Here is a 26,964-nt window from a genome sequence, read left to right on the forward strand (position 1 = left end):
TGAAACCCTGTCTCTACTAAATACAAAAAATTAGCTGGGTGTGGTGGCGCATGCCTGTAATCCCAGCTATTTGGGAGGCTGAGGCAGGAGAGTCACTTGAACCTGGGAGGTGGAGGTTGCCATGAGCTAACATTGCACCACTGCACTCCAGCCTGGGCAACAGAGGGAAACTCCACATTAAAACAAAACAAAACAAAACAAAAACACACACACACACAAAAAGAAAAGTCGAGAAATGTCCAGGGAACTCCAATGCCATCTTCTCTTTTGTTGAACCTTATACAAGACAAAATGGTTTAAAATTTTACCAGGAGGCTGGGTGCAGTGGCTCACACCTGTAATCCTAGTGCTTTGGGAGGCTGAGGTGGGAGGATTGGTTAAGCCTAGGAGTTTGAGACCAGCTTGGGTAACCTAGCAAAACCCTGTCTCCACAAAAAAAAAAAAAAAAAAAAAAAAATTTAAAAATTAGTTGGGCGTAGTGGCAATGTCTGTAGTCCCAGCTATTCAGTAGGCTGAGGCAGGAGAATTGCTTGAGCTCAAGACCTGGAGGATGCAACAAACTATGATTACACCATTGCACTCTGGCCTGGGCAACAGAGCAAGACCCTGTCTCTAAAAGAAAAGAAATTTTTTTAATTGCACTAGGATGGGTTTCTTCTGGAAATAGAATGCCCGTAATGCCTATAGAACTAGTTGGTTGGAAAAAAAATACATGTTTACAGTTTCCATCAATTCTTAGGCTAAGTGATATAGGTCATACATGCTTTCTAAAGCACACCAGGCCAGGTGAGGTGGCTCCCGCCTGTAATCCCAGCACATTGGGAGTACAAGGTGGGTGAATCACTTGAGGCCAGGAGTTTGAGAGCAGCCTGGCCAGCATGGTAAAATCCTGTCTCTACTAAAAACAAAAAAATTAGCTGGACGTGGTGGTGCACGCCTATAATGCCAGCTACTCGGGAAGCTGAGGCAGGAGAATCACTTGAACATGGGAGTTGCAGGCTACAGTGAGCCAAGATTGTGCCACTGCACTCCAGCCTGGGTGACAGAGCCAGACTCTGTCTCAAAATAAACAAACAAATAAACAAAAAACCCTATAAACATACCAATTATAGTACCTGTAAATGAAGGTTAAGTGTTACCAAAATGAATAAAAATAATTAATATTTATTTGTGTTAGAAAATAATTTGCCTTGAGGCCAGAGGACCATATCTATCTTGTTCATTGTCGTATTCCCAGCCACTAGTGTTGTGCCTGAGACATCACAGATCCCCTTTAAATACTTGTTGAGTGAATTCACTTTTTAAATAACAGCCACATTTCATCCTTTTGATCTCTCCAAACTTGATTTAGATGCAACTTCTCCAGGAGTGCTTATGTTACCCAAAGAGAAACAGATGCACAAAGAGAAGGAATGAGATGCTCGGGGATGTTTTATCAAGGAAGCCAGCAAACCTTCTTTTTCCTGAAGACCTTTTAAGATTAGGACAAGCAGCTGTTTATAAAAGCAGAACAGTGTTAAGATTTGAACTGTCAAGTAGGATCATGCTTTGAAGTATATTCCTGGCTAAAAGTAGGGGATAAACTAGATAAAACTTGGAGACTCTAAGACCTGTCCCAGATTAAATGGGCCTACGGGTGAGAATCTGAAGAATAGCTCTCTGGCTGATCATATCCTTTGGATGTTGTTATTACCAGCTGCCTCTAGATTTGAGAACAGTGCTGAGCATGCTTTTAAATGATCTTTGAGGTACTTTAAACTACCTACAGCTGAAAGCATATCTAGCCCTCATTTCTGTTTGCTTGAGCAAGAGCCTGAAAAAGAAGTCTAAAGAACTTTCTAGTGATATCCTTCACTCCTGTTCTAAAAAGAACCTGTGTTCTTCACTGGGTTAAGGAAATTTCTCAACTCCCAGGGGCTAATGTGGAGTTCATTTTCACTCACTGCTGAATCAACTGAAGTTCCTTTCAGATTCCTAGAGTGGAGAAGTATCTGAGCTCTTCAAGCTACTATTCATTAGTGCTGAGAGATGAAAATCATGTAATGGGGCATAAAACATTTAAGTTATGAATCTGCATAAAATGTGTAAAGATGAAAAAAGCATACTTTAATGTTTATCAGTATTTGTCATTGATCAGTGAAAGAACATTTTCATTCATGCCTCAGCCAGTGGATGGATGTCAATAAAGATGAGTGAGAAGATATTTTATATACACACACTTGTTCAATATTTATTACATGTTTATTATTTATAACTTATTATTATTTATATGGGAATAATAATCTCTTCTGTAGCCAACACAGCACCTACCCTAGTATACATACGTGGTGTATTTAAATATGTATAAATTAAGTAAATGATAACAAAGTCACAAAACTGGTGAGCCCAGTATAAAAAATAACAGTGCCACTACAACAATCTTCAAACTTTAAAAAATTATTTACTGTGTAACTAATTTTATGAATGTAATTAAAATATGTCTTTTTGTCTCAACATGTGTTCATATGTTAGATTCATATACGTGGATTTAATGTGTATAATACTGTAACAAAGTTGGAAATTGCTGGCTGGGAATCACTTTTTTGTTGTTGTTGTTGTTTGTTTTGAGACAGAGTCTCACTCTGTCACCCAGGCTGGAGTACAGTAGCATGCTCTTGGCTTACTGCAACCTCTGCCTCCCAGGTTCAAGCAATTCTCCTGCCTCAGCCTCTCAAGTAGCTTGGATTACAGGCATGCACCATCACACCCAGCTAATTTTTGTATTTTTAGTAGAGATGGGGATTCACCATGTTAGCCAGGCTGGTCTCAAATTCTCACCCTCAGGTGATCCATCTGCCTTGGCCTCCCAAAGTGCTGGGATTACAGGCATGAGCCACTGTGACTGGCCTGGAATCACTTTTTTTTAAACCAGCTTTATTAAGATAGTATTTACTTGACAAAATTTATGCTTCAGTGGTTTCTAGTGTATTCAGATTTGTGCAACTATCTCCATAATCTAAGTTTAAAACTATGTCATTGCCTCCAAAAACAAACCCTATACCTATTAGCAGTCACTCTTCATTCTTCATCCCCTTTCTCCCAATCCAGCCCTAGGCAGCCACTGATCTACTTTCTGTCTGTATAGATTTACTTATTCTGGACATTTCACATAAATATAATCAAACAGTCAAGCCTTTTATATCTGGCTTTCATACTTTTAATTTGTTTTGTTTTGTTTTTTGAGACAGAGTTTTGCTATCTCGGCTCACTACAACCTCTGCCTCCTAGGTTCAAGCAGGTCTCTTGTCTCAGCCTCCTGAGTAGCTGAGATTGCAGATGCACACTACCATGTCTGGCTAATTTTTGTATTTTTAGTAGAGACAGGGTTTCACCATGTTGGCCAGGCTGGTCTCGAACTACTGACTGACCTCAAGTGATCCACCCACCTTGGCCTCCCAAAGTGTTGGAATTACAGGCATGAGCCACCACCTCTGGCCTAATTTTTAAAAATTAAACATCTTTATGTAATAATTCTGTCTTCTTAGTTGGCTTGCTAGGGAATGTATCTGGCTTTTAGCACTTAGCATTATGTTTTCAAAGTTCATCTGTGTTGTACTGTAGGTACTTAATCTTTTTTTATGGCTGAATAACATTCCAGTTTGTATATATGCCATTTTTGTTTATCCAGTCATCAGCTGATAGACATTTGGGTTGTTTCCACTTTTGGGCTATTGTGAATAATGCTGCTGTGAACATTTGTGTGCAAGTTTTTGTGTGGACATATGGTTTGATTTATCTTGAGTTGCTGGGTTATATGGTAACTATGTTTAACTTTTTGAAGAACTGTTTTGCAAAACAACCATCATTTTACATTCCCATCCGCAATGTACCAGGGTTGGAGGGTTCAAATTTCTCTGCATCTTCAATAACACTTTGTATTAGTCTGTTCTCATGCTGCTAATAAGGACATACCCAAGTAGGATAATTTATAAAGAAAAAGAAGTTTAATGGACTCACAGTTCCACGGGGTTGGGGAGGCCTCACAATCATGGTAGAAGGCAAAGGAGGAGTAAAGTCACATCTTACATGGTGGCAGGCAAGAGAGAGAACATGTGCAGGGAACCTTCCCTTTATAAAACCATTGGATCTGGTGAGACTTTTTTTTTTGAGATGGCTCCTCGCTCTGTCACCCAGGCTGAAGTACAGTTGCATGATCTTGGCTCACTGCAACCTCTGCCTCCTGGGTTCAAGCAATTCTTCTGCCTCACCTCCCAAGTAGCTGGGATTACAGGTGCTACCATCGTGCCTGGTGAATTTTTTGTATTTTTAGTAAAGATGGGGGTTTCACCATGTTGGCCAGGCTGGTCTCAAACTCCTGACCTCCAGTGGTCTGCCCTCTTCAGCCTCCCAAAGTGCTGAGCTTATAGGCGACTCATGAGACTTATTCTCTGTCACAAGAACAGCACCAGAAAGACCCACTCTTATGATTTAATTACCTCCCACTGGGGCCCTCCCACTACACGTGGGAATTATGGGAGCTACAGTTCGAGATTTGGGTGGGGACATAGCCAAACCATATCACACTTACTATTGTTTGTCTTTTTTTATTGTAGCCATCCTGATAAGAGTGAAGTGGTATCTCACTGTGGTTTGGATTTGCATTTCTCTAACAACTAATGTGTTGAGCATCTTTTCATGTGCATATTGGCTATTTGTATATCTTCTTTGGAGAAATGTCTACTCAGATACTGTGACCACTTTTTAATTGGATTATTTATGCCTTTATTGTTTAGTTGTAAGTGTTCTTTATATATTCTGCATACTAAACCCTTATCAGATACAGACTGTCTCTACCTTATGGTTCAACTTATGATTTTTTTTTTTTTTTAAGATAGAGTCTCACTTTGTCACTTAGGCTAGAGTGCAGTGGCACAATCTTGGCTCACTGCAACCTTCACCTCCTGGGTTCAAGCAGTTCTCCCACCTCAGCCTCCCGCATGCCACTACACCTGGCTAATTTTTTGTATTTTTAATAGAGATGAGGTTTCACCATGTTGGCCAGGCTGGTCTTGAACTCCTGACCTCAGTTGATCCACCTGTTTTGGCCTCCCAAAGTGCTAGGATTACAGGCATGAGCCACTGCACCCAGCTGACTTACGATTTTTTGACTGCAATAGTGTTAAGGTGATACACATATAGTAGAAATTGCAGAATTTTGAATTTTTATCTTTTCTCAGGCTAGTGATATATAGTAAATAATCTCCCATGATGGCCCAGCTTTAAGTTAGCCACATGATAACAAAGATACACAGCCCATACTGTATGGTGGGCTGTGTTGCCAGATGATTTTGCCCAACTGTAGGCTCAAGTCAGTGTATGAGCACATAGCTAGACTAAGCTATGATGTTCAGTATGCTAAGTGTATTAACTGCATTTTCAACATAACAGTATTTTCAGCTTATAATGGGTTTATCTGGACAAAACTTAGTTGTAAGTTGAGGAGCATCTGTATTTGATTTGCAAATATTTTCTTTCATTCTGTTTTGTCTTTTGCACTTTCTTAATGGTGTCCTTTGACACTGAAAAGGTTTTCAATTTTGATGAAGTTTAATGTGTCTACTTTTTTGTAGTTTCTTGTATGAAAGTTTTTAATGAAATTCAGTTTATGTTTTCTTTTATCACTTATAGTTTTGGTTTCATGTAAGAAATCATTGTTTAACCCAAGATCCTGAAGATGTACTTTATGTTTTTTTCTTAGAGTTTTATAGCTTTACATCTTACATTTAGGTGCGTGGTCCCTTTTGGTTCATTGCATTGTGTGATGCGAAGTAGGGGTCCAACTTCATTCTCTAGTATGTGTATATCTAGCAGTCCCACCATTGGTTTAAAGGGCTACTCTTTCCCAATCTAAATGTCTCAGCACTCTTGTTGGAAATCAATTGACCATAAATATTAGAGTTTATTTCTGAATTCTATATTGTATTCCATTAATCCATATGCCTATCCTTATGCCAGTTCCACACTGTCTTATTATACCTTTGTAGTAAGTTTTCAAATCAGGAGGTATGAGTTCTCCGGCTTTCTTCTTTTGACTATTCTGTGGGTATCACTTTTGCAGGTCTTACTGAGGTAGGAGCCAAACCTTAGTTTTTGCAGTTTCAGGGTTTTTTTTGTTTTGTTTTGTTTTGTTTGAGATGGAGTCTCGCTCTGTTGCCCAGGCTGGAGTGCAGTGGTGCAATCTTGGCTCACTGCAACCTCCACCTCCGGGGTTCAAGCAATTCTCCTGCCTTAGTCTCCCAAGTAGCTGGGATTACAGGCATGTGCCACCATGCCTGGCTAATTTTTTGTATTTTTAGTAGAGACAGGTTTTCCCCATATTGGTCAGGCAGGTCTCGAACTCCTGACCTCAGGTGATCTACCCACCTTGGCTTCCAAAAGTGGTGTGATTACAGGAGTGAGCCACCACACCAGGCTAGGTCTCGTTCTTTCACCCAGAATGGAGTGCAGTGGCGTGATCACAGCCCCCCTGCAGCCTCAACTTTCTGGGCTCAAGTGATCCTCCCAGCACAGCCTCCCTAGTAGCTGCGACTACAGGCACATGCCACCATGCCCAGCTATTTTTTTTCTCTATTTTTTGCAGAGATAAGGTTTTGCCATATTGCCCAGGCTGGTCTCAAGCTCCTGGGCTCAAGCAATCCACCTGCCTCAGCCTCCCAAAGTGCTTAGATTACAGGTTTGAGCCACCACACCCAGCTAGTTTCAGGATCTTGATTGTATAAGTTTTCTCCAGAAGTGAACAGATACTAAAGCATTGGTTCATATTCCTCAAACTTGCCAGAGAACTCCACAAATTTACATTGTGGGATAGTCTTTTGGTGACCTAAACCAAAATGCTTATACAGGGAATTTTCCATTCCAAGATGCTGAATTAGTTACTAAAATAAACATGCTTGATAAACATGGAATTGGAAACTCAGGCTGAAGGAAAGAATATATTATAATGGTTACATGTTACAGCCTTTGGGGCCAGACAGTTCTAAGTTTGAATATTTTTCTGTCACTCAATGACTGTGTAACCAGGGCAAGATTTTAGACTATGTTTTTCTGTAAAATGGGGGAGGGGGGATCCCTTTCTCAATGGCATGGTGGCTCACACTTGTAATCCCAGTACTTTGAGAGGCTGAGGTGGGTGGATCATTTGAAGTCAGGAGTTCCAGACCAGCCTGGCCAACATGGTAAAACCCTACCTCTACTAAAAATACAAAAATTAGCTGGGTGTAGTGGTACATGTCTGTAATCTGAGCTACTCAGGAGGCTGAGGCAGGAGAATTGCTTGAACCTGGGAGGTGGAAGTTGCAATACCAGAAGGTGGAGGTTGCAGTGAGCCGAGATTGTGCCACTGCACTCTAGCCTGGCTGACAGAGTGAGACTCTGTCAAAAAAAAAAAAAAAAAAATCCCTTTCTCATAGAGTGGTTGTGAAGATAAAATGAAATTGTATCATTTTAAATTTCAGTAAATGGCATCTATTGTAGGATGTTTCTTTCAAGGTGTGGAGAGGCCACTTCTGTCACACCACAGGCTTTCTGGATACCCACATCCCTGTGTCAGTAAGAGGGCCCTTTTAATTAGAAAGACATTAGGTAGGAATGGAGACATTGTGTGTGTGTGTGTGTGATTTTTAGTAGAGATGGGAATTTCTCCATGTTGATCAGGCTAGTCTCAAACTCCTGACCTCAGGTGATCTGCCTGCCTCAGCCTCCTAAAGTGCTGGGATTACAGGCATGAGCCACTGCACCTGGCCCAGAATGGAGACATTCTTATTCTGGAGTGGGATTGAGGGACCTAGAGAGCATGGTCACCACTTGGCATTTTTATTCTTGCTAACTTCAATTGCAAAATGTAATGTTTACTAATCTGGCCCCTAAATTGTGAGATTTTTTTCCAGAGTCCCCACATTCAGAAACCACAGTTACTGAGAATACCTCCAAAATTTAAGACAAAAATGAAAACCATTCACTGAGCAGTGAAAATAAATGTCACAAGAATTCATGTACTTGACAGGGCGCAGTGGCTCATGCTTGTAATACCCGCACTTTCGGAGGCCAAGGCGAGTGGATCACGAGGTCAGGAGTTCGAGACCAGCCTGGCCAATGCAGTGAAACCCGGTCTCTACTAAAAATACAAAAATTAGCCAGGTGTGGTGGTATGCACCTGTAATCTCATCTACTCAGGAGCCTGAGGCAGGAGAATTGCTTGAACCGGGGAGGCAGACATTGCAGTGATTTGAGATCGTGCCACTGCACTCCAGCCTGGGTGACAGAGCTAGACTCCATCTCAAAAAAAAAAAAAAGAACTCATGTACTTAACACAGGAGAACCCCACAGAATAACTTTCCTCAAAACCTGAGAGTCTAAGCTAATAAAACATCCAAAAAAAGTAAGAAAGAAGATTGTTAGGTAGAATTGAGAAGTGTCAACCCAGTAGTGAGGAAGGAGATAGCAAAAACAAGTTAAAAACAAAACAAAAACACAAAACCAGCATCCTAGAGGACATTTATTATAGGGACAAATTTTGCATACTTTAGAGAACATTCACTCATTATAATGGCATACAATGATGTTGATAATTATAGCACTGCATAATTTCCAGAGGGCTGTATTCAAGAAAACATGAACGTTTTCCATCAGATGATGGGGAGGCAGCTCAAGTGTTTCATGTAAGCGGGATGTCTTATTTGCTGTGATGTCAGTTAGACGAGATGTTACTGGCCTTAAATTTGACTCAACAAGTTGAATTTGCAAACTAAAGCACTATTCAAATAAGTAGTGTCGGGGGGCCCCAGAGATGAACTGTTTCTGTGCATTCTTGGTCTAATATATGGTTGTTACAATATGTGTTCCTTCAGGGAATCAAAGTTGTAACTGTAACTGCCCTTTCAGCAGGGTTTTCTCCCAGCCCTGTCAGTATCTCAGCTAAATAGCGTTATGTTGATCTACTCTGGAGGGCCTTCATGGGGAATATAAAGAATGAAATTACTTGGCAACTACCACTGTGTATACTGCAACCATTCCATTCTGGCTAGGCATAAACAAGCACAGTGACGCTCCTTAGTGGAGACTGAAATTCAAGAGATTTCTGTCAACTGTGAACGTGAAATATCACCGTGGTCAACAGTTTTGAACAAACATAAAGTAGGACGACCGAAGTTCAAACATTTAATCCTTTTTTTTTTTTTTGAGACGGAGTTCCTCTCGTTACCCAGGCTGGGGTGCAATGGTGCAATCTCAGCTCGCCACAACCTCTGCCTCCTGGGTTTAAGCAATTCTCCTGCCTCAGCCTCCCGAGTAGCTAGGACTACAGGCTGTGCCACCATGCCCAGATAATTTTTGTATTTTTAGTAGAGAGGGGGTTTCACCATGTTGACCAGGATGGTCTCCATCTCTTGACCTCGTGATCCACCCGCCTCAGCCTCTCAAAGTGCTGGGATTATAGGCGTGAGACACCGCGCCCGGCCCATTTAATTCATTTGTCTAGCTCACGTTTTCATATGGATTTTAAATTTTTAATTCGGTAGAAAGCCATCTAACGGCCTGAAAGGAGACCCTTAGAATTTTAGAGCTGGAAGACTTTTAGAAAACTTGTGCAGCCTCTTCCTTTCACAGAAGGCAAAACCAAGGCCTTGGGACACGGCAGGATTTGATGTAGGTCACTCAGTTAATTCGTGAAGGATCGAGAGGGAACTCAGGTGTCCCAACACCTTCTTAGGCCGGCTGTTTTCCAGTACGCTCCCTGCTCCAAAACCAGTATCACCCTCCCCCAGGGCTCCCTCTCCTTTTTTTAATTCTTGAGTTTATTTTTCTCTCCCTTCCTAACTGCAATTGAGAACCGGAGTCTGAGCCTCGGGAAGGCTGGGTTGCCGCCCCAGCCGAGGTGCACGCTCTCCTCTGGCTGGGGGCGTGGGGCTGAGTCTCCGCGGCGGGAGCCGGGCACCGCTGGTGCTTGCACCTGGGCTCAATCGCTGCATCATCGCGATACGCTCCGTGCTCCCGATTCCACAGCACGGGCGCGTGACGCCCAGGTCTCCGCGGGAAAGGAGAACGTGGGGCTAAATCCACGGCTCCTTAAGGACGTCTTTGGAAACCCTCGCCCTTCCTCGGCGCACCCGGGCTGCCCTAGAGATGCCCTGCGTATGAGTGACCTCGGCGTCGACCCCGCCACTGGTCAGCTCCCGACTGGGGCGTGCCCTGCCGGGGCCTGACGTGGCCGCGGAACCGCCAGGCGGGCGGCGCGAGGGGAGAGGCCGCCGCGAGGGCGCGGCCTGACGTGGCGGCCGCGGCGGGGCTGCCAGGGGAGCCCGGGCCACTGCACTCCCCCGCGCTCCGGCCAGAGGGCGCCCGGCCCCAAGCCTTCCCCGCCCCGAGGCCGCCCAGGGCTCCGGGAGTAACCGCGCCGGCGATTGGGTCGGCGGTGCTGCGGGGCCATGTTGGAGCGGGGCAGCGACCCCGCCTCTCACTGCCCTCCGCCCTGGGTCTGGCCCCGCCGGGAGGGAAGGGGAGCGGCAAAAGGAATTCTCCCTTTCGGGCAGCCCAACGCAGCTGGAGTGGCGGCGGGAGAGGCGGCGGTCACGGCCGCCCCTCCGCGTCCGGGCCAATCAGCGGCGCGGGCACAAATATGCAAATGGCGCGACAGTGCTGCCGGAGTGCCGCTCGCAGGGGCTGGTGGGGTCGCGCTGGGGGAGTGAACTGGGCCAATCAGGCGGGTGCGTGGCGGCGCGGGGGAGGCGGTGTCCCTTCACTCCTCCCTCCGCTCCCTCCTGGCCCCGCGCTGACAGGGGGGCCTGGCCGCGCAGCCGGTAAGTGCCGCCGCCGCCCGCCGCTGCCACCCGCCGCTTCGGGCGTGGGGAGGAAGCCCGGGGGCACCGCGGGGCAGCAGCTGCTGCTCAACTGGTGGGGAGATGCGGGGGCGGGTCGTGTCAGCCGGGTGGTCGCCTGAGGCCGCCCCCGCCCGGCCAGCCGCGCGTGTCAGTCTCGGTCTAGGCGGGGGGCGGCGGGGGCGCCTCAGTCATGGCGAAGCACGAGAGTCAGCGAGCGGCGGTGAGTACGTGCAGTCGCCGCCGCCGCCGCCGCTCGGCCCGGGTTTGGGGGTCGGGGCAGGCCCGGCCGCGCCGCCGCCGCCGCCTGAGGTGAGGGGCCCGGGTCCGGGGCTGGGCGGGCGGGCGCGCGGGGAGGCCGGGGAGGGGGTGCTGCCCGCACGTGCGGCCCAGCCCGCCCGCGGCCCGCCCCGCGCCTGTCATGGCTGCGGGCTGCTGCCCCCGCCCCCCGGTCCGCAGCCCCTGGGGTTGAGACCCGGCCGCCGCGCCTGTTGCGTCGGGTGGAGGTGAGGGCCGGGCAGGCAGGGCGTGGGGGAAGCGGGCACCCCTTCCCTGCCCCGCCCGAGGTCGGGGCCTCCCCTTGGGCTGGGTTCCCTCCCGAGGGTCGGGCTGCCCTCCTTCCTGCAGCCTCTTCCCCCGCCCGTGCCGTCTCGCCTCCGTGACTCATGACAGGGCGTCCCGCGCGGGCACCCGGTGTCCCGGAGCTCGGAACGCCTCCGGCGCTTTCCCAGGCCTTGCCTCTTGGTTCCGACCGCAGTGCCTTCCGTGCGATCCTTCACCCCGAGGGCCTCTCCTCGTCTGCAGCGTGGCCCAGACCCCACCAGCCCCCGTGTGTGCGGCCATGGTCGCTTTCTGGGTGTCTAGGTGCGGGACGTGCGGGGTGGCTGCAGGGCTCTCTGCGTGGACATCCAGCCCAAAACCAAGCACGACCCGGAAAGCTCTGGTGTCTCACTGGCTGTCACAGCCGCCAGCTCAGACTGGTTTCTGTTTGTTCTTATTTTTGTTTTTTTAATGGTGGTTGTGGGGGGGGGGGGGGTTGGTTTGCTTTTTTTTTTTTTTAAAGAAAAATAAAACTTTTCAGAACAAAGTAGAGAATTTTTTTATTTTTTATTGTCATATTAACAGTGCTACAGTTACTTTCCTAGAAGCCTGGGATTTGACGCTATTGTGACATTTCTGTGAAATATTCATACCTACCTCATAATTCCCCTGTATTAAATAAAGTTTATCTTCATTAATAAAATTACTATAACAATTTAGTTTCTCAATTTTGCATGCTACTTTTCACCTTTTCCTTTTCTCTAGTTCTTAAAGTCTCCAGTTCTACTTAACTAGCCATGATCTTAAACGAAAAGGAGGCTTGTGTAGTATCACTTGCTCCCTAGACTCTAGATGACTGTACAAGTAGTTTTAAAAGAACCACTAGGTCTGCAAACACTTGAATGTACAAAAGCTGAACTTAAGGGAGGATTCTACATTGCAAAGGGGGGAGTTTGTTGTTTTTTGCAATGCAAAAAGATGATCATAGTTTTCTTCTTTTGAGTTCACAGAACGTGAGTTTAGAGCTGCGTTTTGGTAACATCAGGCCTCACAGAGCCTTAGTTCGGTATTTCATAAGTATTTGTTAAGTAAAAGACACCTATTGCTTGTAGCAAGATCAATCTGTATTGTGTATCTTCAAGACTTTCCGTTTCTTCCTTTTTTTTTTTGGTTGAGACGGAATCTCGCTCTGTCGCCCCAACTGGAGTGCAGTGGCGTGATCTCGGCTCACTGCAAACTCCGCATCCCACGTTCAAGCAACTCTCCAGCCTCAGCCTCCCCAGTAGCTGAGATTATAGGCACACGCCACTATGCCTGGCCATTTCTTCTGTTGCTTTAAAAATTCACGTTACATAGTAATAGTTTACCACAAAGTATTGGCAGGTCTCTGCCCTTGGAGAGTTTCCTATAAATTACAGACCATATAATGTAGACATGAAGTATGTATTACAGACGTGAAGTGCATTAGGAAAAGTGATTGCCTCTCAGTTTTGGTTAAGGGTAACTTTGTCATTCCTGAACAGTTTCAGGTAAGTATGTACAGTGTTGTAGTTAAAAACAGCAACAACGAAAAACCCTTGTGATTGATTGACCAGGAGAAGATGATACCCTAATGGCATAAGAAATAACAAGATAAAAGCAATGCTAGTCAAAAATAGTACTAGTTAGGTATGTGAGCAGGCTGCTTTAATGGGGGACTGCTGTAATAGGGAGGCTGAGACAGGAGGATCACTTGATCCAGGAGTTCATTACCAGCCTGGGCAATGTAGTAAGACTGCATCCCGTCTCTATTAAGAAAAAAAATTATGATTCGTTTATAACCAGTGAAATTCTCTTGGATAGAGTGCTGGCTAGAGAGAATCGGGACTTTGTCACTTAACTGTGTAGATAATATTCAAGTTTCTTGACCTCTGTGAGCCTTAGTCTTCTCCTGTATAAAACTTCGTTTTCTCCAGCTTTACGATTTTAGGATTCTAAGTACCCCATGAGGTCTGTCCTCTGAAATGAAAAGACTATTATTGGATGGGCAGATATGAATATAGATAGAAAATAACATCCATTGAAAAAGCCTATGGCAAGGTAAGATTAAGGAAACCGTAGAATTTTCAACTTGGAAGTATCTTTAGGAACTTTTAACTCCAAACTCCTTCTCTAATGCAACTGAATGCCTTCTACAAAGCACTGTGCTACAGCTTCCTGATTTACCTCTGGAAACAGGATAGAGCTGAAGGAGGGGCTCAATATATGAATTTAAGAGGCAAGAACTGAAGTAGGAATACAGATTTTAAATTAAAATCTGTTGAATCTGCTATCAATAGTAAAATAAAAATAAAATTTTGGTACGTGTGAAAAGTAGGTTTTCTAAAGATGTGTTTTGTTTACTGATGGAAATGTCATAGAGGAAAAAGCTTACCACCTGTATATAGCAGAGAAGAAAGATGAAATCCTAGCGGGTCTATGAAGAAAAACTATGAATTAATAGAGCTACTGGGGAAATTTCATCAGGTAATGAGTGAATAAAAAACATAGATAAGAATATGAAACTTGAGGCAGTTGGTCAGAGTGAAAACTAATGGAAGCATGTTATAAGTGCTTGGAAAACTTTAGAAGCCAAAGATTGGGGTCAGAAGAGATATATTGATACTGATGAAATAGAGTTATTTTAACCTTTTAAATTCTTTGAAATTGTCAACGTGGGATATAGATTTCTTATATAAGATTTAGCTTTTTTTATACTTATTTATGTTATAAATTTAAGTTGCCTCATTCCAGTTTTAAAACTTTTCTCTAGCACTTTGTGCCTCTGTTTACATCCTTATTTGGGCTTCACTTCCTTACTTTTCCACCTCTTGGAATTTTACCAGTCTATGAATACTCAAGTCAAGTTCCACCTTGTGAATAAAACTGTATCTTGTCCTTGTAGCCCTTAGGGAGTTCTCCTTCCCATGAGATCTTAGTAGTACTATTTGTTGCACTTATTTGACATACCGTGTACAACTTCCTTAAATTTCCTCTATTGTATTGTCTACGAGCTTTCAGAAACACTTTTGCTCCTTTCTTCTTTTAGAAACAGTTGGAAAGCTCATCAAGTGACAATGGGAGACAAAGAGAAGGGGAAACCACTTTGAACTGTAATTTATTCTTTGGACTGAAAGTCATTCATATCCATTTATTCATTAAATATATATTATGAAGTGCTCCCTTGATTTATGATCTATGTATTAAGTGCATAATAAGTGATCCCTACCTTCATGGAACCTACCATCTAACAGTGGAAACAGATAAAGAACAAGTAAATAAGCATGTAAAATTGCAACTTATAGTCAATTCAGTGAAAGAAAAGAACAGAGTGCTATGGTGGATAAAGTGAGGAGAATTTAGTGTATGCTCAGAGAAGGCCTCCCTCAGTTGGTGTTACTAAGTGGAAACAAAGAATAAGAAGACAGGTCAGGAGAGGAAGGAGTTTCCTGAAAGAGAAAAACATGTTTGAAGGCTATGACACAGTAAAGAACTTAATATGTGAAAGAAATGAAAAGTTCAGGGTGGCAGAAGCATAATGCAGAAAACCATATGAGCTGAAATGAGAGATAGAGATCAGATTATACAGGGCCTTGTAGGACATATTAAAGACTTATGGGTTTTACTGAAGACATTGCAGTCATTGAAGATTTTGAAGTAGAAAAGTGATACACTTTAAAAGTGCTACTTTCAGAATGGATTGGAGAAAGGCAAGGGTGAAAGTAAAGATACTGTAATATTACAGTAGTCCAGGAAAAACATGATGGTAGCTAGATTATACATGTATTTTGGAGAGGAGATGGTAAGTTGTGAAGGAGGAACAGCTGACAGATTCATGATGGATTGGATGTTAGAAGAAAAGTGTCAAAAATTATTTCCTGGCTCTTGGCTTGAGGAACTAGATAGATGGTGGTGTGTGATTTACTGAGATGAACAAGATGAGGGAAATGAAAGATTTGTCAAGAAATCAAGTTTACAACACTATCCCTGGACAAGTGCTTCAGAAGAAGAACTCTGCCTTTATATGAATGATAAGCACCTTAGAATAAGTATAGCTGGAAGTGTGATACCTTACAATGACATATTCATAGTGTGTTATTTGAGAGGAAGAAACAAGCTTCATATTTATATTAGAAAAACTGGTGAAATGATATTTTTTAACAATGCACTTCAGTTTTTGAAAGTTTATTTGAATATTTTCAGAATACAGATTATATTAAATATGAAAGTTTGAGAGAAAATAAATGAGTATATATATATAGTATTGGGTGATGGTGCAGAATACAAAGGTTTCATAATCTTGATATTCTCAGGAGAGTAGCATTCTTTTCCGTTAATTGCTTGTAAGGGAGCTTGATATTAAATTTATATTTTTTAATGAGCCCTCTCATTTAATGGTGCTTATAAGTAGAAGTTCTAGTTCAGTCATGACTAGCTATTATTTATTAAATAGCTGTCAGATACTGATGTTTATGTTATAATTTGGCATTATGAAGTTAACCAAGCAAATATTGTTTGGTTTTTGTGTGACTTTTACTATATTTCAAAACATTTTAAAACTAGTAATTTTAAACGTTGTTATTGCTATAGAGGGATATAGTTTGAAACCTGAAAAAAGATAATCTTTCTTGTCTAGTGGTCATTTCATATTAGTTTACCTACTAATCAGTAGCTGTATAAAGAATATTAAATTTTAATCTATTGGAAATCAGTGACTATGATTATGAAAGATAACTGCCAATATAGCTTGTTCTTTTGTAAGAGGAAGGAAAAGTATTTTTTGATTCTGTCTTTGCAATGTTAATCTTTAAAATGGCAATCAAATAGTTACTAAAATTTTCTTCTGTTTAAGGAACTGAGTACCTTTACCTAAAAAAAATAAAATCTAGGAATTTAAGATTACAGACTTGGTTTACTTAGTCTATTTTACAGTTGAAGCAATGTAAGTACAGAGAAACTGAATTGCCTGAGATTTCTAATATTAGGGAATGCTTTATTTCGTGGATTTCATAATTTCGTGAATTCACTACATATTCCAATATATGAACACACTTATTCTGCTTTGATGAATGTTTCTTGAAATCAGTAGTATACAGAGTTTACTGAACTCATTTCAGATACCACTCTATATTTGTTTGCCAATTTTTTTTAGTGACATATAGTGTAAATGTTAATTTATAAATATTTACATATTTATTCTTTGTCTTGTTCCAGTTAGGTGTTTAAAAACTGTTTTGTTATAACAGATAGGCAGAAAAGTATATAAATTATGTATATACGTTTATGATTTATTGCAAAGTAAATACATCTATGAAACTACCACCTAGGTCAAAAAATAGAATATTATTGAAAACTTTCTTTATATTCTTTCCTAGTTATCATTTTCTTTCTACCTTTCTGGGATGACCAGTATCTTGATGTCTAAAACCATAGATTAGCTCTGCCTATTTTTGAACTTTATTAAATTGAATCATATAATATGTGTTCTTCCAGTAACGTTATTTTTGTAAGGCTAATCTGTGTGTGTGTGTGTGTGTGTGGGGGGGGGGGGGGGGGGGGCTTTTTGATTTTTGTTTATTTGTTTTTGAGATGGAGTCTTGCTCTGTCGCTAGGCTGGATTGCAGTGGCACAACCTTGGCTGCTCACTACAACCCCTGCCTCCCAGGTTCAAGCGATTCTCCTGCCTCAGCCTCCTGAGTAGCTGGGATTACAGGCCCATGCTGCCACACCCAGCTAATTTTTGTATTTTTGGTATAGATGGGGTTTCACCATGTTGGCCAAGATGGTCTTGTTCTCTTTACTTCATGATCCGCCTGCCTCAGCCTACCAAAGTGCTGGGATTACAGGCATGAGCCATCATGCCTGGCCTAATTCTGTGTTTTTCCTACATAGGAAGAGTTCATTCATTCTCATTGCTGTTGATTCTAATGTATGATGGATGTTTTTAGTTTCCTCTTATGAATAATACTGATATGAACATTCCTACACCTGTCTTTAGGTGCACATATTCACACATTTCTGTCAAGTATGTGTTTCTGGAAGAGGAAAAACTGGTCATAGAAATATGTATGTTCAACTTTAGCAGTAATGCCTTATGGTTTTTCAAATTTGTTGTTCCAATTTCTGCTCCTTTTAGCAGTGTATGAGAGTGCCAGTTACTTCACATTCAGTTATGTGGTTTGATTAAAATACAGCTATATTTGAAAAATTTTGTGCTCTTTTTTAATCTCTAAAGATGAGTATTTGATGATGAATATCTATTTCTGCCTAAATGAGATACAGTACAAAGGAATATGAGATGACAAATATAAACATTTTTAGTTCAAAAATGAGTACTCATGTTGTGCCTGTTGGATTATAGCAGATTCTAACAGAACACAGTATTATCTTCTTGAAGATAAGACACACTGTCTTTTCTTGATTCTTAGAAAAGTTTAGTTTTTAAAATAGAATGCACAGTATACCACTTTAGGGAGTATGGTATGTGAAGAATGATAAAATACATATCTAAACCTTAAATCTTATTCTATGATATAGAATAAAAGAAAACTTTTATCGAAGTGAACTTGATAGCTATTAGGTGGAATTCACAAAATACTTTGAAATAAGTTCTTGGGGAAGGAGTGAGGAAAAAGTATGACAAAGATCTGTTATTATTTTTGAGATTTATAGAAAAGTTCCCTGGGCTGCCGACAGGGGATATACATCATAAGTAGACACTTAAGCTATTACTTTTTTTTTTTCCTAGAGATGGGGTCTTGCTATGTTGCCCAGGCTGGGGTGCAGTGGCTGTTCACAGGCACGATCCCACTACCGATCAGCACGGGAGTTTTGACATGCTCCGTTTCCGACCTGGACTGCTTCACCCCTCCTTAGGCAACCTGGTGTTTCTCCACTTTCAGGAGGTCACCATATTGATGCCGAACTTAGTGCGGACACCCAATCGGCATAGCACACTACAGCCCAGAACTCCTGGGCCCAAGTGATCCTCCCACCTCAGCCTCCCAAGTAGCTGGGACTATAGGCACACGCCACCGCACCTGGCAGCTATTAGTTTTTTAGTATACCTTAGGTTGAAGATATCAAGAAGGGCACTAAGAAGCTAAATGATCTTAAGGTAGTGGGAAATTGGGTTTTATACCTTTATATCATTAGTAAGAAAAAAATTTCAAAGAAACAATTTATAGTATTCTAAGAAAAGCAGATTTGAATTTCTCAAAGATTTGAGTGAAAGCACATTTGGAGGATATAGTAGTGAAGAAGATGTGTTAAGTATGATTGAATTTGAAATGCTAGTAAGTGGATTTGGTAGACATGAAATCACTACATAGAAACTTACATCTAGTATTAAACTACTTTAAATGAATCAGGAAGGAAAGCCATAGGAAAGAAAATTCAAGGTATGATTTCATAGAAGCTAATTTCTAGGAGATGAAGAGGTTAATTGAACTGAGTTCAGAAGATTCTTAAAGCACTCAAAGCCTAAGTGGTATGTAATAAATGGGGACACATAGACAATTAGAAGCTTCATATAGAAGATAGCATTTGTATTTAGCTTCTGTTGTCACTTTGGTCAATGATGATAACTTTTTGATGGTTAAAGATAGATTGAGAGAGCATTTTGATTTGTCTAGGAGGTTGATAGTGACCTTTGAAAATACAGATTTGTGGGAACAAACTACAGAGTACAAGAGGTTAACAGGTAAATAGGTATTTAGAAAATGGAGGCAATAGATCACTTATTTTCAATATTTGGCATTGAATGGAAGGATAGAAATAGGATGGTTTTGTTTTTACATTTTTGTTAAGGTAGGGAAGATTGGTCTGCTGATGCTCAAAGTTAGAAGAGAAGCAGGCAATTGCAAAGGGGCCGTTAAAGATCCTAGAGAGGTGGGATGTGGGTGGGTATAAGTCTTTTCAAAAGGCTAGATGAAACAGTTTTTTGAGGTAAAGGATTTATCTTTGGAAAAGAGCCATCTTTTCTTCTCTAAGAATAGCTAGAAAAAAAAAGAGATAGATATAGTGCTTACTTCTGAAAAGATGGTTATTTAGTGAATTTCAGCTGGAAAACCTCAGAGAACAAATTGTCCTTATGTAAGAATGGGGAAGTTAGGACTGAAGGCTTGAGTAGAGAGAACATAAAGTAACTGCAGTGAGATAGCTTAGTACCATAAAGGAATATATTTTAAAATTTCTAAGGCAAAGGAAGGGCCACACTGAAGGTAAAGTGTATAAATTAATATTAACCTTATATTAATAAGGTACTAGTAATATAAATACTACAAATATCAAATATAAATATTCAAAAAAACATGTTAATTTAATTGAACTGAGGACTGGAGATAAAATTGCAGTGGTGGTGATAATACAGTATGGTAGGTTGAATGAATGAAAAAAGTCCTAAGAGTGTTGAAGGTAATAAGAGAACAGCATTGGAGATTATTTAAGGCAAAAGAATCTGAGGAGGTCAGGAGAAGCCTATTGGTCATGGGAAAGTTTAAATGACTGTATGCTCTTGGGAAGGCAGAAAATAGGTGCTGGAGGTAACTGGCATGAAAGGGAAAGCTACATTTAGTTAAGCACTTACTACTGTATTTTGAGCATAGTCTTTCAAAATCCTGTGACAACTCTGCAAAGTAGATGGTAATGATAATCAACCTGAGTCTCAGTGTTCAACTTTTCTATTTAAAGCCTTTGAAAATAATGTATTTAGCTGATGCAGTGGCTCACACCTGTAATCCCAGCACTTTGGAAGGCTGAGGTGGGTGGATCACTTGACCCCAGGGGTTCCACACCAGCCTGGGCAACATGGCAAAACCGCTGTTGTACAAAAAAATAAAATTAGCCAGATGTGGTGGTGCATACCTGTAGTTCCAGCTACTTGAAAGGCTGAGGTGGGAGGATCGCTTGAGCCCATGAGATGGAGGTTGCAGTGAACTGAGATTGACCACTGCACTCCAGCCTGGGCAACCGCAAGAACCTGTCTCAAAAAACAAAAAAATTCTGCATTTAAGTCAATTTTCTACTTTTAATATTAATTGAAATTTAGCATTAGAATAAATAATTAGGCCGGGCGTGGTGGCTCACGCCTATAATCCAGGCACTTTGGGAGGCTGAGGCAGGCCGATCACTTGAGGCCAGGAGTTCCAGACCAGCCTGGCCAACATGGTGAAACCTCATCTCTACTAAAAATACAAAAGATTAGCCAGGTGTCATGGCACACACCTGTAATCCCAGCTACTTGGGTGGCTGAGGTAGGAGAATCGCTGGAACCCACGAGGTGCAGGTTGCAGTGAGTTGAGATCATGCCACTGCACTCCAGCCTGGGTGACAGAGCAAAACTCTGTCTCAAAAAAAGAAAAAGGAAATATTTAGACTTGATTTTGTCTGGGTGTAATGTTCAGGACCACTTCAGTTAAACAATTTGACCTGACCCAGTGGCAACTGGGAAATTTGTCATCTGTTTTCAATATCAGCCTCAATCAGTTACCCTCAATCAGTTTTTAGTTACCCTCAATCAGTTACCCTCAATTAGTTACCCTTAATCAGTTTTTATCATGATTAGAGATGAGATTCTATTTGTCTGAGACAGAGTCTCGCTTATTGCCCGTCCTGGAGTGCAGTAACACCAATCATAACTCACTTCATCCTCAACCTCCTGAGCTCAAACGATCCTTTTACCTCAGCCTCCCAAGAGCTGGGACCACAGGCACATGCCAACACACCTTGCTAATTTTTTTTTAATGTTTTGGAAAGACTGAGTCTTGCTATGTTGCCCAGGCTGGTCTTGAACTCCTAGGCTGAAGTAATTCTCCAGCCTTGGAATCCCAAAGTGGAGATTATGTTTTTAAGAGTTTTCCTTTCTGTGACATGCAAAGCAAGACTAAATTAAGTGGGAATGCCAACAAAGTAAATAATTGAATTTAGTAAATGGCTATCTGCAAAGGGAGATGAGTAAGCATTAGATGAGTGCCATTTAGCTTTGTCCTTTTCAGTTATTTTAAACCAAAGATTTGTTTGTTTTTTAAAAATCCTATATGAAAGCTCAATTTGTAAAATAAAAGCAAGATATTCAGGATGAGATATTATTGGGAGGAAATGGGAAGGAAGGCCTAAGCCCTCTCTTCCTTTGGGTGGTTAAAGATTACTCAGTCCTCCAAGAAGCCCAATTTGAAAACACAGAGTGTTTACACAGTGCTTTATGTGTATTATTTTTCAATAATTTTTTGAGATCAGTGCTGTTGTAGTCTCCATTTACAGATGAAGAAACTGAGCTTCAAAATGATTAAGTGTCTTGCCTAGGATTACATAGCTGGTAAGTGATGAAGCCAGGATTCCAGCCTTGTCATTCTATTTCCAGAGCCTGTAAAACTACTATATAGGATCCCTTGTAGAATTCCTTTTTGATGAAAGTAGAGTTCTTTCACTAAGGGATACATGGGAATTAAAGTTTAAATTGGATTAATGAGGCTTTAAAAAAATTGTAAAACTATCCATAACAAAGTTAATCATTTTAACTTTTTAAATGTACAGTTCAGTGGGGGCATTCTTAAAGTCATAAAAATGATATGTTGTTGCTTAAAAGACTGCTTTTGAATCTTAGCTTTTAGAATAATGTAAGGATTAAGGAGTTTAGTTATTTTTTTATGTCGTGGCATTATTGAATTCCTGAAAGCATATGATTATTAACTGTGTGACAGGAATTAAATTAGTAGATATTAAGGATACAAAGATGAGTAAGAACCAACCTTTGCATTCATCTTGTTTATTAGGGAAACCAGACATCTAGACCAAGAATGATAAAATAGCATGTAAAATATGGAATACAAAAAAATGACTGTATAGTAACTTGAAGTGTTTGAGTGTGCAAAGGCTTCCCAAAGATGGTACCTAAGTTTAATAATGAAGACATTACTTTGTTAAGAGGAAGGCTACTGGAAGGGGTGATGTAGGCATAGAGAACATATTAATGGAGGTGTAAGAAAGTTTCTTAAATTCCGGCAACATTTCAATGTAGCGGAAACATAGATTACCTATGAGAGTAGCAAATAAGAGTGGAAGGGCATTGATAACTTTAGGAAAGGAATTAAAATAGCAAGTATATATTTAAATTTAAAGATAAAATTAGGTATCATAAAATATGATATTGTTGATTAGTATAAAATTTTTTTTTAATTTTAAATGAAAATACATTCAATACAATTAGATATAACAGGCTTGGATCTTGATAATATTTCAGCAAGTCAACAACTGATCTATCTATGTTTTTAGTTCTAAAGGTCGATGAGAGGGAAATAAATAATTTTTGAATACTTACTATGTTTTAGGACTTTGAATATATATGGTTTTTCCTTCTTGAGATGGAGTTTCATTATGTCACCCAGGCTGATCTCAAACTTGTGGGGTCGAGAGATCTGCCTGCCTTGCCTTCCCAGAGTGCTAGGATTACAGGTGTGAACCACTGCGCCTAGCCTGAATATTTTCTTTCTGAACTTTGCAACCTTTCTACACCCTGTGATGTAGATGGTCCAATGAGGAAATAGACTGAGATTGGTTGGTCTGTTTTTTGTAGAGATGGGACTGTGTTGCCCAGGCTGATCTCAAACTTCTGGCCTCAAACAATTCTCCCACCTCAGCCTCTCAAAGAGCTGGGATTACAGGCATGAACCACTGTGTCCAGCTTAGACTGAGAGGTTTTAAGAACAACTCAAGGTTACACAACTTAGAACTAGCAGTTAGAATTTGAACTCACACCTAAGCTCCTTTAGCTATGCCATGACTGGCTCATGTTTGCCAGATGTTTGTCTAATTGATTGGTGAATCTAATTTATTTTCTAATTAAACAGTCAAATATTGTCTTAGTCCATTTTGTGTTGCTATAACAGAATACCACAGACTGGTTAATTTATAGAGAAAAGAAATTTATTACAGTTTTGGAGGCTGGGAAGTCCAAGGCCAAGAGGTCTACATCTGGTATAAGAACCTTACAGACATTCACAAGAAGGCCCTCTGATGGAAGGCCTTCTTACTGCATGATCCATAGTAGAAGGCAGAGGGGCAAGAGAGCAAAATGTGATTGAACTTGATTTTTTTTTTTTTTTTGTAACAAGCCCACTTTCTTGATAACTAACCTGTTCCTGAGATAACAACATTAATCCATTCATGAGGGCAGAGGCCTCATGACCTAATCACCTCTTAGGCCCCACCTCAAAACACTGTTGCTTTAAGGACTAGTTTCCAACACCAGAACTTTGGGGGACATATTCAAACTATAGCAGATGTATAGATAATGCAGTTAGGTTATCAGAAACATGTTAAGGATACATAGAGCAGAGTTACAGATGGGGTTTAATAGAGTACCATACACATGGAATACATGGCATAAGAACCCCTTATGTGGACTTTTATAATGATTTTATGTATTTTACATTACTAGAAGACCTAGGGATTTGTAATTAGCTACTGAAAATAATTTAGAAGGATACGCTTCTGGATAAATATTACAAGTTGGATTATTTTTCTTTTAGCTTCTAATTTTTGCTAAGACTCATGTTGTTGTACGTAAAGATCTTATTATTCTGAAAAACAAAAGAATGAGGGCAGTGATACTCCCACAATTAATGTAATGACCTTTTTCAGCATTTGAAAACATTTTTTAAAATTCTTGCTCATGATCCAAACTTTTTTTGTTTCTTTTTGAAAGAGATTTTAGGCGTAGAACATTATGGATGATCTCCTGAAGTGGGAGAAAAAATATCTTTTTTAAATTAAAATTTAAATTAAATCTCAGGTAAGTTTTTATTTTTAGATTTAGAGCTTTTATTTTTATTTTAGAGCTTACTACTTCATAGCTTCTTTCATTTATTTTGTAGTCAGGATGAAGCTTCTTCCCAGTGAAGCTTATATCTGTTTTGATTAGTGTAGTGGTGGTGTTTTAACTATTTTCTTGGAAGTCTATGAAGTTTTTTTTTTTAAGAAAACAAAATAACCCAAAGTAAAAAGTATAAGATACCTTTACAAGCATCCAGTTAAAACTTGTCATTGATGAGGAAACTGAGGGCCAGAGTTGAATATGTTGTTACATATTCAGTTAGTACCAGAGATTAGAATTTGGTCCCTGATAAGAAAACAATTCTAATAAGTTTTAATTTATATTTTGGGGTAATAAAATTTATCTCTTGAAACATTTTGTCCTACTTTAAAAATGTCTGTTGTGTCCTGGGCAACAGAGTGAGACCTTGTCTATAATATAGACAAGGTCTCACTCTGTTGTCTACTATATATATATATATATATATATATATATATATATATTAGTCACCTTGTCTACAAGGTATACAATATATATATACACACACACAATATATATATACAATATATATATATATTGTAGACAAGGTCTCACTCGGTTGCCCAGGCTGGAGTGCAGTGGTGTGATCTTAGCTCACCACAACCTCCACCTCCCAGGTTCAAGCTATTCTCCTGCCTTAGCTTCCCAAGTAGCTGGGACTACAGGTGTGTACCATCATGCCCAGCTAATTTTTATATTTTTAGTAGTAAGATGGGGTTTCACTATGTTGGCCAAGCTGGTCTTGAAGTCCTGACCTCATGATCTGCCTGCTTCAACCTCCTAAAGTACTGGGATTACAGGCATGAGCCACCACGCTCAGCCTACAAAATATTTTTAAAAATTAGCCAGGCATGATGGCACACGCCTGTGGTCTTAGCTACTGGGAGGTTCACTTGAGTTCAGGAAGTCGAGGCTGCAGTGAGCTATGATCATGCCACTGTACTCCAACCTGGGCAACAAAGCGAGATATTGCCTCAAAAAGTCTGTTTAGGCTTTTAAGTCATGATTAAGTCAAATAAGCAAAGATGCATTAGATGCCCATATAAAAGAATTACTTTCAGAATACTTTGGTTAGAAGTTTTCTAAGCAGGCCAGGCACAGTGGCTCACACCTATAATCCCAGCACTTTATGAGGCTGAGGCCATGAATCACTTGAGGTCAGTAGTTCGAGACCAGCCTGGCCAGCATGGCAAAACCCTGTCTCTACTAAAAATATAAAATTAGCTGAGCATGGTGGCGGGCACCTGTAATCCCAGTACTTAGGAGGCCGAGTGAGACGGGAAAATCACTTGAACCTGAGAGGCAGAGGTTGCATTGAGGCAAGATTGCACCATTGCACTCCAGCCTGGGTCACAAGAGTGAAACTCCATCTAAAAAAAAACTGGGTCACAGTTTGGGATTTGCTATTCAGACATCTTGTGCTCTACCTCCTTTAAAATAGTAAAGTATACTATCAATGCCTAGAATCTATAGCAGAGCATGTTTCATCTTCGTGAGAAAACAAACATGGGCCATAATATACATATAAAGAAGTATTAGCCTTAAAAAGGAAAGATATTCTGACACATGCTACACCGTGGAAGAACCTTGAGGACATTATGCTAAGTGAAATGGGCCAGTCACGAAAAGACAAATCCTGTATGATTGTACTCATAAGAATTGTCTAGAGTTGTCATATTAATTGAAATGACAGTAGATGGTGATTGCCAGGAGGAAGGGTTAAGAGAAATGGTGAGTAATAGGTATAGAGTTAAAATTTTATAAGATTAAAAAGTTCTAGAGATTGGTGAACAACAATGAGAATATACTTAACACTACTGAACTATATTCTTAAGAATGGGTAGGATGGGCTGAGCGCAGTGGCTCATACCTGTAATCCCAGCACATCAGAAGGCTGAGGCAGCGGGATCACTTGAGGCCAGGAGAGACCAGCCTGGCCAACATGGCGAAACCCCATCTCATCTCTACTAAAAATACAAAAATCAGTCAGATGTGCTGACACATGCCTGTAATCCCAGCTACTTGGGAGGCTGAGGCACGAGAATCTCTTAAGCCTTGCAGTGAGGTGCAGTGAGGTGAGATTGCACCACTGCACTCCAGCCTGGGGGAAAGTGAGACTCTCTCAAAAAAAATAAAAAAAAAGTTAGGATGGTCACTTTTGCTATGTGTATTTTACCACATTATAAAAGGTTTTTTAATGGGCCGTAAACTCAATGTCCAAATAACCACTGTTGCTACTTTTTTTTAAAGTTTCACAAAAAAATTTTTAAAACCCAGTTTCTGCCTTATATAGCATTCCCTCTCCCCCAAGAAAAAATTTCGTCATTTTCATGAATAAATATTTAATTTCTGATATTATGTGCTACTATTTAGTAGATATAAGGATACAGCCCATAAAAATTATTGACTTAAATTTTATGGGGAGTATAGGCTTTAAGATAGTATGTAAACTGTAGAATGTTACCTAGTACTAAGTCAGAAAAATAAAGCAAGGAAGGGGGAGTGTGAAGCATTGGAGGGGAAATAATGACAGTTTAGAAAGGGTGATCAGGAAAGGCCGCGTTAGGAAAGTCACTTTTGAAAAAAGAACTTACTATAATGAAGGAATGGTGCATCGAGCTACGGAAACAGTAAATATGAAGTCCTTGAGGAAGGTACATTTCTGACTTTTTTTTTGTTATTAAGAGTTTTGTTTTTAATTATAAG

At 40.8% G+C, this 26,964-nt stretch overlaps 1 protein-coding gene across 4 annotated transcripts in view; it reads left to right on the forward strand.

Moving 5' to 3' along the window:
- CHD9 (chromodomain helicase DNA binding protein 9) overlaps nucleotides 1–26,964 on the forward strand; it is a 267,637-nt gene that overhangs the window by 61,445 nt on the left and 179,228 nt on the right. For 2 of the 4 annotated variants that reach the window (XM_012447959.2, XM_064383066.1), the window contains exon 1: nucleotides 10,787–10,832. The exons of the other annotated variants lie outside the window; for them this stretch is intronic. The gene's annotated coding sequence lies outside the window, so the exon portion shown is untranslated. Of the gene's footprint in view, nucleotides 1–10,786; nucleotides 10,833–26,964 lie in introns of those variants that run through there. 4 annotated transcript variants of the gene reach the window in all.

Source organism: Aotus nancymaae, unplaced genomic scaffold (genome assembly GCF_030222135.1).
Source record: "Aotus nancymaae isolate 86718 unplaced genomic scaffold, 86718_ANA_hifiasm-v0.15.2.pri h1tg000030l, whole genome shotgun sequence".
NCBI lineage: Eukaryota > Metazoa > Chordata > Mammalia > Primates > Aotidae > Aotus > Aotus nancymaae.